This window comes from Rhinopithecus roxellana, chromosome 20 (assembly GCF_007565055.1).
Source record: "Rhinopithecus roxellana isolate Shanxi Qingling chromosome 20, ASM756505v1, whole genome shotgun sequence".
In the NCBI taxonomy this organism is placed as follows: Eukaryota; Metazoa; Chordata; class Mammalia; order Primates; family Cercopithecidae; genus Rhinopithecus; species Rhinopithecus roxellana.
This window is the reverse complement of record NC_044568.1, coordinates 35,524,534-35,536,040: the sequence shown is the minus strand read 5'-3', so window position 1 is coordinate 35,536,040 and position 11,507 is coordinate 35,524,534.

The following is an 11,507-nucleotide window of genomic DNA, read 5'->3' as shown; positions in this document are numbered from 1 at the left end:
GGAGCTTGCAGTGAGCCGAGATTGCACCACTGCACTCCAGCCTGGGCGAGGTAGCGAGATTCCATCTCAAAAAAAGAAAAGGAAAAAGAAAAAGAAAAACGTTGAGAGGCATTAATTGGCATGAGGACATGCTCAAGTGCCATCTGAGGAGTGGCCTGGTGTTACATATGCAGGATCAACACATACTGGAATTTTTTGGAATCATCCTAGTTTATTACTTCTCTCAAAATACGACTATTATTAGGGCCCTCACACACTTCAAGAAGGGTCCAAATTTGGATGATAAACTAAATATTCACCCTGTATACATGGGATTAGGTCCAGGAATTAGGTAATTTTGAAGTGTCTTTGATCGTCTGGGATAATACCCGAGGTTCGTTGCCTCACGCCAAGGAAATCAAGAACATAGACACACAAGACGTGAATTTAAGAGTGGAAGTTTAACAGGCAAAAGAGGAAAGCTCCCTCGTGCAAAGGGAGCGGGTTCTGAGCAGATCTCCCCGTTCGTGGGGAGATGTAGTTGATTTTATAGATGAGCTTGAAGAGGCAGTGTCTGATTTACATAGGGCACAAGGGATTGGTTGGACTAGGTGAGTCATTTACATAGTGCATGAGGAAGCTGGCCACTCTACTGTAGTCTTTTATTATGTAGATGATTCTCTACCTGGCCAGCGCCATGTTGCCTGCTGCTTTACTGCACACGTGGCAACAAACAAAAGGGAAGAAGGAGCCTCCATGTTGAACATGCCTGGCTTCCAGGTAACCCTTTTCTATTGGCACAGCTGCTAGCATTTACTTATGCGAGCTTCCTGCTTGCTTATCTATGTCTGCAGCTTGATTTTTCAGGCTGCTTTTTGTTAGAAAAGAAATTACGTTGGGGCTGCTTTTCATTAAAAGGAAATTTCACAAAGGACTCTCTTACCCTCACTATCTGCGTAAATAATTTTTTTAAGCTCTTGTGTCAATTTCACAGGCTTCCCACAGCTTCTACTTCAAAACTTGAGTATATCCAGCAGAGGCCCTATCTCTGTTGTTTGTCACCTTCAGCATGGTACCTAACTCTACTTCTTTAATTCACCCGATGCTGATGTTTCATACCTGAGAATTTGATTTGATTTGCCAGATCTAGATTTGGAAAGGGGTTTCCTCTTTTTTTTCCCCCCAAAGTAAATAAGAAAAGAAGGGTGGTTACTTTCTCTAGCAAATATTCAATATTTACTATTTGTTCTTCACATTGTTTTTTCTTGGCCCAGCTCTGGTTACTTATTGTGGAACTCTATGGGTATGGATACCAATTTCTGCTTATTTTAGGCCATCAGTTTCTTGTTAACACTTTCTAGTGGAGAGTTAGACTTTGGATCTCAACTCTAAAACTGATTTATTCTATCAGTTACTTACCCCTTCACCAGTTGTATTATACTAGATCATCATCAGTTTTAAGTAATGTTCCATTCTTTCAACTCTAAAAAGAAAATAGTGTGATATAACATTTTGGGGAAAAAATAAATAAAAATGTGGGCCAATCACTCACCATACTGCATGACATAAGTAGATATTGATTAAATGTTAATTCTCACTTTTCCTAATTCAAAAATGCCAAATAAGAAAAAAGAGATCAGGGAATTGACATGTGACTACTCAGCTTTTGACGTTCCTGACTTAAAATATCAGAATAAAAGAAAAATACCTAGGGTATCATATAAATAGGTCTAGAATCTGATTTTTTGTTTCTTATGATGGCATGACCAAAATATTGGATATTGGAGAGGCTTGGATTATGTATAAAATGAACATAGCTGAATGATTTGTTAAAGAAAATGTATACGAATTGTCAGACACATAATATTTGCATAAGATGTTTTTCATTTTGCTTTCCTCATTACAGAAAACACACATGATTTGGAGTAACAAGTGTGATGCCTTGTAAAGCAGAAATCCAGGATATTTAATGCCCCTGCATTTGGTACATTCTAATTCAATAAGGTGTCCTCAGGTCTACAGAAACTTCTTCATTATCTTAAGAAGAGTGCATTGTTTATTGTGGTAGAGGATTACCTGCATGAGGCAATTGCGATTTAATACGAAGTGCAAAGTTGTTTAATGAAAAAGCAGGAATAATCAATGATAATGACTGAAGGAGAATATAAAGTCACATAATGTGAACTGTAGTATTCAAAAAAACATTAAGTCCTAAATAAATAAATATAATGAAATAATAAAAGCATAAAAGAAGTGTCAACCTTAAATAATAGAATCAGGAGGTGTGATTAAGTATAGAGTTTATTCAAGTGCAAAGCTTGAGGATAGCCACCTGGATAACACTGACTGAAAGAATGGAGTGAGTGCTTGCAAGTGGAGAAGTAAAGATTTCACTTTTGTAGGGAGAGATGGAGACATTTAGGAGTTGCAACATTTTCCTTTCCAAGGCCAATACATAAGTTGCAGCAACGTGATTGGTTACAGTTTGCTGCATTCCAAGGAAAATTGCTTTAATGTTCCCTAAGGAGGGTTAATGGACTCAAGGGGGGGGTCTTATCTTTTTCACCTTTTAGTCTTTCCTAATCATCCATAGTGCAGGAATAAGGGTGGAAGTTAATCTATAATGAGAGAAGCAGAATTTGCAGCTGCATTCTATGTGATTCAGGCTTCATAGTCACATTCCTCTCAAGGCTCAAATAATTTAAAGTTTCAACAGCTTTATGTTTAAATTTTTTAATTTTAAATTTCTTCCTTTTCATCAAGATCTTTCAAGGAAAACATCATAGATGAATTCAAGCTGTTTTGGCTCCTTTTATGTTCAGAAGCTTAGTCCCACATTGCTAGGAAGGCTCATTCCTAGAAAGTCATATCCCACAGCAGAAGGAATTTGTCAGGTTATAAAGCTGGTGGGGTATAAGATTGATTTAGAGCAACGTGAAGGAGGTGCTTGTGTGACCTGACTCAGACTACACAGCTGTATCTCTTCAATTAATGCAATTCTTTGCCTGATCATTATTTTATTGTAATTAGTTTTGCATTGGGTCTACTGCAAGCAAATACCACAGCAGCAGTAAAGGCAAAAACAGAACAAAACACAACAAATGATTATAATTCCTAGAACAGGTAACAGCTTCTGCTACCAGGGTCCTCCAAATCCAAACAAGCTGCTTAGCCAATTGTTTAGAAAGGACTGGTTATTTGGGTATTAATATCAGCCACTTATTTAGTGATGTTATCTTATTCATTTGGGATGTACACACAACACCCAGTTTTTATGACAGACCAGCTTCTCACTTAGGCTCCAGCAAGTATGTCTAATGCCATATGCGTCTGTAATGCAGCCTTTCTCATAAGATGAACTTTATTGTTGAAAAACAAGATATCGATGAGGTATTGTTTCATGCTTTTTTTCTGTCATTGATTAGGGCATCTACATGCCAAATGCCATCTGCAATACCCAGTTGTGGCAGAAAGATAGAAGCTAAATGATCATACCAGTAGAATACAGAATGAACCCAACAACAATGTAGGTAACGAAAATGTTTGTGCTTTAAAAGAGTATGAAATACTTGAACTTGTACCTAGGTATAACCTGCAAAATAAAGTCCTAAATATCCTCCTGGTGGCCATGACCATAGATTGGTGCTGCACAGCCAATAGGCTTCATTTGGAGCTAGTGATTAAACACCCAGTCATTCTTCCCAGGCAGTGGCACGTCAATCAGTACTTTGAATATAATGGTGTGGAACACTGTTCCCTTGGGTATCCTTCCCATAATTCTAGTGCTATTGGGCCATGTGTCTTTGATGTGATTCTTTTGTTCCCAATCTGAAGGAGCAAGCTTAGTAAGCAGACCAAAAGGCAGGGTAAACCAAATAAGACCATCTCAAATTTGTGTTCTATCCCCCACAAATTGAGTTGCCTTATTGCTCGGTTTGATCAGTGCTATCATTAAAGCTAAATAATTGGTTTCATTTACCAAAAATCTTTCCCTATAGCCTTTACTTTGTAAAGTACTATAAGCCAGTGATGTATAACATCCTTCATCATACCAATGATTATTCTTGAGAAACAGATATATTTCTGGTGTTCTACCCTATCTTGCCCTTGGAAAGGAGATATCCTCCATAGTAGGCCAGACTCACTGGAAAGAGGCATGAGGCTGTATATCCAACAAGTGGTCTTCTGTAATCCATTAGTCTTGAGCCCATTGCAAAAAGAGATTTGCTGCATTGGCAACAGCTGATGATAGTAGCAATGAAACATAACAGTCTGGTGTCTTGGAAAAGCTGTCTACCTCGGATGTCTTTTTCTCATCTTTACTAGTTATGGAGAATTTCCATTGAAGATCACAGGTTTGAGATGAAGTACAAATTGGCAAAGTAACTTTCTTTAAATGGGTGATGTGTATTTAGAAATCAATTACTTTTGCTGTGCAGAAGCTCTTTAATTAGATCCCATTTGTCAATTTTGGCTTTTGTTGCCATTGCTTTTGGTGTTTTAGACATGAAGTCCTTGCCCATGCCTGTGTCCTGAATGGTGTTACCTAGGTTTTCTTCTAGGGTTTTTATGGTTTTAGATCTAACATTTAAGTCTCTAATCCATCTTAAATTAATTTTTGTATAAGGAGTAAGGAAAGGACCCAGTTTCAGCTTTCTACTTACAGCTAGCAAGTTTTCCCAGCACCATTTATTAAATGGGGAATCCTTTCCCCATTTCTTGTTTTTGTCAGGTTTGCCAAAGATCAGATGGCTGTAGACATGTGGTATTATTTCTGAGGGCTCTGTTCTGTTCCATTGGTCTATATCTCTGTTTTGGTACCAGTACCATGCTGTTTTGTTACAAGAGCTTCTGCACAGCAAAAGAAACTACCATCAGAGTGAACAGGCAACCTACAGAATGGGAGAAAATTTTTGCAATCTACCCATCTGACAAAGGGCTAATATCCAGAACCCACAAAGAACTCAAACAAATTTACAAGAAAAAAACAACCCCATCAAAAAGTGGGCAAAGGATATGAACAGACACTTCTCAAAAGAAGACATTCATACAGCCAACAGACACATGAAAAAATGCTCATCATCACTCGCCATCAGAGAAATGCAAATCAAAACCACAATGAGATACCATCTCATACCAATTAGAATGGCCATCATTAAAAAGTCAGGAAACAACAGGTGCTGGAGAGGATGTGGAGAAATAGGAACACTTTTACATGGTTGCTGGGACTGTAAACTAGTTCAACCATTGTGGAAGACAGTGTGGCGATTCCTGAAGGATCTAGAACTAGAAATACCATTTGACCCAGCCATCCCATTACTGGGGATATAAGCAAAGAATTATACATCATGCTGCTATAAAGACACATGCACACGTATTGTTTGTTGCGGCACTATCCACAATAGCAAAGACTGGCAATTAACCCAAATGTCCATCAGTAACAGACTGGATTAAGCAAACGTGGCACATGTACACCATGGAATACTATGCAGTCATAAAAAAGGGTGAATTTGTATCATTTGTAGGGACATGGATGCAGCTGGAAACCATCATTCTCAGCAAACTATTGCAATAACAGAAAACCAAATACCGCATGTTCTCACTCATAGGTGTGAATTGAACAGTGAGATCACTTGGACACAGGAAGGGGAACATCACACACTGGGGCCTATTGTGGGGAGTGGGGAGGGGTGAGGGATAGCATCAGGAGATCTACCTAATGTAAATGACCAGTTAATGGGTGCAGCACACCAACATGGCCCATGTATACATATGTAACAAACCTGCACGTTGTGCACATGTACCCTAGAACTTAAAGTATAATTAAAAAAAAAAAGAAGAAGAAATCAATTACTTTTACCTTACCAGCACAAAGGTTAGTTTGAAGCACCTGATAGGGTCCTTTCTACCATGGTTGGAGGGAGTCTTTTAAAAGATTCTGTTTCAAATAGACAAAGACTCCTGGTTGAATCCCAAGGTCCTTGAGGTCCAGGAGCTCACTGTGGAAAGAGTGTTGTTCTAAATTACAGCTTTCAGTTAGCTGTTTTTAAGACCACTGCAATAATAGAACACATTGTCTTTTAATAGCATTGATTCAAAACTTTCCTAGAGACATTTTCAAAGATCCACCTGTTACAATTCCAAGTAGAGACACCTGGTGCTTAGCGAAGGCAGTTAATCTTAGGCTGAGCAAAACTAATGGAAAAGATTTGGGTCAAGGAATTTTGAAAACCTCAGTTCACGTTGCCATTTGAAGTTTTCATTCTTATTTAAGAGTCTCACTTTTTCTCCCAGTCTGGAATGTAGTGGCATTATTTTGGCTCACTGTAACCTCCACCTTCCTGGTTCAAGCCTTAACCTCCAGAGTAACTGGGATTATATACATGTGCCACCATGCCCAGCCAAGTTTTTGTATTTTTAGTAGAGATGGGGTATCACTATGTTGGCCAGGCTGATCCTGAACTTCTGGCCTCAAGTGATCCACCCACCTTGGCCTCCCAAAGTGCTGAGTTTATAGGCATGAGCCTCTGCACCTGGCCTAGTTATTTATTTTTGAGACAAGTTCTTGCTCTGTTGCCCAGGCTGGAGTGCACTGGTATGATCAAGGTTCACTGAAGCCTTAATTTCCTGGACTCAAGAAATCCTCCCATTTCAGCTTCACAAGGAGCTAGGACTATAGACATGTGTCATCATGCCTGGCTAAGTTTTAAAAGTGTTTTTTAGAGACAAGGTATTTCTATGTTGCCCAGGGTGGTTTCAAACTTCTGGCCTTAGTGTGTCCTCTTGCCTCAGCCTCACAAAGTGCTGAGATTACAGGTGGCCAATTGAGTTTTAATTATTTTGCTTGTGCGTTCCATTAATTCAGATGACTGGCAGTGATAGGTATTTTTCATAATGACTGAGTTATTTGCCTAGTGAAATGAGCACCTCTGTCAGTATAAAGTTCTAGGGGAACTCCTTAGGTTGGAATACTTTATTATCTAAGATAATTTTACTTGCTGCTAAGGCTATTGCTTTTCTGCTTGAAAATACTTCCACTCAATGAGAAAACATACAAACCATCATTACAACGTACTTGCATCCTTGTAGTAGTGGCAGGTGAATAAAATATAATTGCCATACTTTGAAAAGGCCTTCTGTAAAGAAAAAGGACCTTGAAAACTATGAAAGCTTCCCTGAGTTATGTTTCAATGAGTTGGAAAATATACTAAGAAAGATGACTGTAATTTTGTTAGAACTATGGGTAGATCATTTGGTCCATACCACAGTCAGTCTCAGAAGAGGATGCTCCCCCTGTCTTTCCCAATTTTCTTGTTGTGCTTTTGGAGCTTTGGATTGAGCTAATTTTACATTAGAATCAAATGCTTTCTTAAAAGCTAAAATGGTTTGATTTTCCTGTTCAGATATATTTAGAGCAGTTCTTTAGACCATGTAATCTACTAATTGATTTCCCTTGCTTTCTGCAGTGTTTGACTTTGTATGGCCTGGAATCTTGATAATGGTAATGATTTTGGCAATAATTTGACTTCCAATAATTTTAAAACAAGGTGTCCACTTTTTTATGGACTGACTGAAAAAGGTCAAAAAATCCTCTTTGTTTCGTAGTATTCCAAAGTCATGAACTACTGCAAAAGCATATTTGCTGTCTGTATAAATATTAGCAGTTATTACTTTTGACAATTGACAAGCTCTAATTATTGCTATTAACTCTGCTTGTTGAGTCAAGATTGCTTCTGGAAGATAGGCACTTTCTATTTCCTCAAATGAACATACTATAGCATAAGCTGCATGATAAATTCTACATTATACTTCAAGTAAGATTCATCTGTCACCCAAACAACATTAGTGTTTATGGGGAACAGGGGTTGCAGGTCTGCCCTAGGAAAGAGAAATGATGTAATCATGTGGCATTTCTTCTGATGGCAGGGGTAGAAGAGTGGCAGAGTTTGGATTATTACATCTGGAGATTGTAATATGGGGAAAAGAAAGAAGAAGAACTTTATAAGAAGTTATCCTACTCAGTGAATAGCATTGAGTGTGGTACAAGTTTAGAAGCACTTACACAGAATGAGGAACAAAGACCCTAAAGGGACGTCTCATCACTATTTCTTTGATTTCTCTGTGCTTTGATTAACAGGGCAGTAGCAGTTATTACTTTCATGCAAGTTGGAAATCCTTTAGCCATCAGGTCCAGTTGTTGACTGCAGTATCCTACACATCTATTTTGATTTTCACGTTTTTGAGTCAGAATGGCTAGGGTGTTTCCCTGATTTTCATGAGTAAACAATGAAAACTGAATATTATAATTTGGATATCCTAATGCTGGGACATCTATAAAACTCCTTTTAATGTTTTCTAGTGTTAACTAATTTTTCTCTGTCCATTCCAGGGGATCTGGCTTATGTCATTTTAAAAGAGTATATAAATATTGAGCTTTCAAGATGAAATTTGGAATCCAATTTCTGTAGTATCCTGTCAACCCTGAAAGTCCTTTCAGTTGTTTAACAGTTTTGGATTAGGGAAGGCTAATATTCCTTTTATTCCATACAGATTGATAAAAAGAACTTCCTTCAATACTAGATGACCTAAATACCTCACCTGTTTTTGACAGAACTAAAGTTTTTCTTCTGAGACTTTGTGTCCCTTTGAAGCTAATTATTGTAATAAAAATTATTACCTATGGAGGCTTGCTTATTACCTGAGCAGAGAGTAAATAATCTATGTACTGTATCAAGGTGGATTTTTTAGGGAAGGCCACATCAAAAAAGTCTGCCTTTGATATTTATGAAAAATAAGTTGGGCTCTTCGTACATCCCTGAGGCGTGACTGTCCATGTGTATTGTCTGTCTTCCCAGGTGAAAGAGAAAAGAAATGGACTATCTTTACCCATGGGAATGCTACAGAATGAACTACGTAGGTCTATTGCAGTAACAGTTGGGATGACAGTCAACAATGTATGGGAGTCTGGTACTCATAGATGCTGAGGAGTAACAATAGCATTCATTGCTCTCAGATCCTATAAAATTCTTCATCCTCTACTCTTTGGTTTTCTTATAGGGAGGACTGGAGTGTTATGTGGGCTTGTGTGAGATATAATCAAGTCTCTTAGTATATAATTCAACATTATGAGTCTTATCCCTTTCAAGGCCTCTGATCTTAGAGGGTATTTTTTAAGGTTCAGAAGAGATTCTGTTAGATCTCTTTGAATTTTAATTGGCACAGCTGAGATAATTTTCCCAATATTGATGGAGGGATTTTAACTCCATCAGGTACTGATGATCAGGTAGTATTTTTAACAGTTCTTATAAGTTTTCATGATTTAACATTTTAGTTACTTCCATGACAATATAAATAGCAATCTGTGAATTAAAGAGATCTGAGTTCAAAGAAAAATGTACCAAATGATTCTATTTTGTTTTCTAATTCTAAACACATTTTCCCTTTCTGAGAGAAAGAGATGTGGTGTTGTATAATTCTGAAAAGGGTCTTTTTATCAAATGGATAGGGACTGAGGGAACCAGTAGTAAAATATGTGTTCCCCTAGGGGATCAGACTGAAAATTGTAGGTTGAGGTTTCCATGCTTTTATAGGAATATTTGTTAATCTCACCATTTGTTTTGTTTTGTGATTCTGAAGAATGAGACCTTGTAATAAGGTGGGATTTATCACTGCTAAGGTAGGTCCTGTGTCAATAAGAGTTTTGTTTGTTTTCCATATAAAATAGTTTAAATTTACAGTAAGGTATGAGTGAGGAGGAAACAGCAGGTCCCTTTGGTTTTCTTGAAACATTCCTATCCTTCCTTTTCTTTGGTCTCTTGTTGTTCTTTCCATTTTAATATTCTACAGTCTTTTAAGAACTGTCCAGTCTTTTTGCAGTAATTGCACACCAGGGATTGGGTTGGTTCTGAAATGTACTAGGCTGTTTAGGGGATACAGATTGGTTGAACAATTGTTCTAGGTGTAAACTCATGACTGTGTTTGCCTTTTCTCTCTATGTTTAGCTTTCCTTTTCTTTTCCTCCCTGGTTAGGGTACAGGACATTTGACTGGCACAGTTAACATGGTCATGAGCTTGACAGACAGCCTAAATGGGGTGTTGTCTCTTTATTGTAATTGCCAGTTCTTCATCTAATATGTGTATAAAGTTTGAGTTAAGCAGTGTTTCATTTTGGTGGTAAGTATAACTTTCTTCTGACAGGTCTGAATATTGTTTAAACTTTTTTCCCCCAAATCTTCTATAGTATGTCATTACAGGCTCTTCAGTATTTTGTTGGCTTTGTTATACTTTGTTTCAATCAACTACTTTTCAGAAAACTTAAGGGAAAACATCTCGCAGAGTATTGGCAGGATTGTTAGGGCTATTCATGATCTGCTTTAGAAAATTTATTGATCGGCCGGGCACGGTGGCTCAAGCCTGTAATCCCAGCACTTTGGGAGGCCGAGACGGGCGGATCACGAGGTCAGGAGATCGAGACCATCCTGGCTAACACGGTGAAACCTCGTCTCTACTAAAAGAATACAAAAAACTAGCCGGGCGAGGTAGCGGGCGCCTGTAGTCCCAGCTACTCGGGAGGCTGAGGCAGGAGAATGGCGTAAACCCGGGAGACGGCGTTTGCAATGAGCTGAGATCCGGCCACTGCACTCCAGCCTGGGCGGCAGAGCGAGACTCCGTCTCAAAAAAAAAAAAAGAAAATTTATTGATCTCCTAAAGCATTTCTTTAATTTGCCATTTCAATCCAATCTTTGCCTTTACTTTCTGACACTAACATGTGAACTCACTGATATAAATCAGGGAATCTGGGATCATGCATTCAAATATTTAATTCAGATTTCCCAGTAAATCAAATATGGTGCTGAAGAGGATCTGAGAATTCTTTAATTATGCCTTCAAGTTCTATGATGGCCCATGGTTAGTAAACCAAGGCAGGATTTTCTCTAACAGACGTGGTGTTCCTGAAATGGAGTTGGAACACAGAAGAAGGAGGAGCATAAGGAATGGGAAGTGAGTCCAGTGAAAGAAGTTCTGTCAGTGGGGCATAAAGAGAAGGAGGAGCTGAAGGAGAATAAATTTCAGCCGTCTTTTTCAATTCAGAAATTGTTTTAGTCAATTTTTTGTTTTCCTTCCGCAAAGCAATGATTTTATCAGAACGTCTTTTAGAAACTTCTAAGTGCCACTGAAAATAACTCTCCCAGGTATTTCATTTTATTTTAGAGATTATTTTCTAATTGAATACACAGATAAACTATTTAGGTAGTTCAAGGATATCCCATTTTGGACATTGCAATTTCAGGTCATTGAGAGTTATGTGAGACCGGTTTTCTAAATATTTGCATGAAGAGACACTGTTAAGTATTAGACATGAATCCAGCAGATGTTTCTAACAATGAGTCTCTTCCTTAAGGAGGAAGACTTGGTTTTAGAAGGGCGATTGCCATAATTTAGATTTTCCTTTTGAAATTTAACAGAGTTGTCAGAAGACCTAGTGGGAGGTTTTAGGATTGGGTGTGCTACTTGTGAGAATAGCTCCT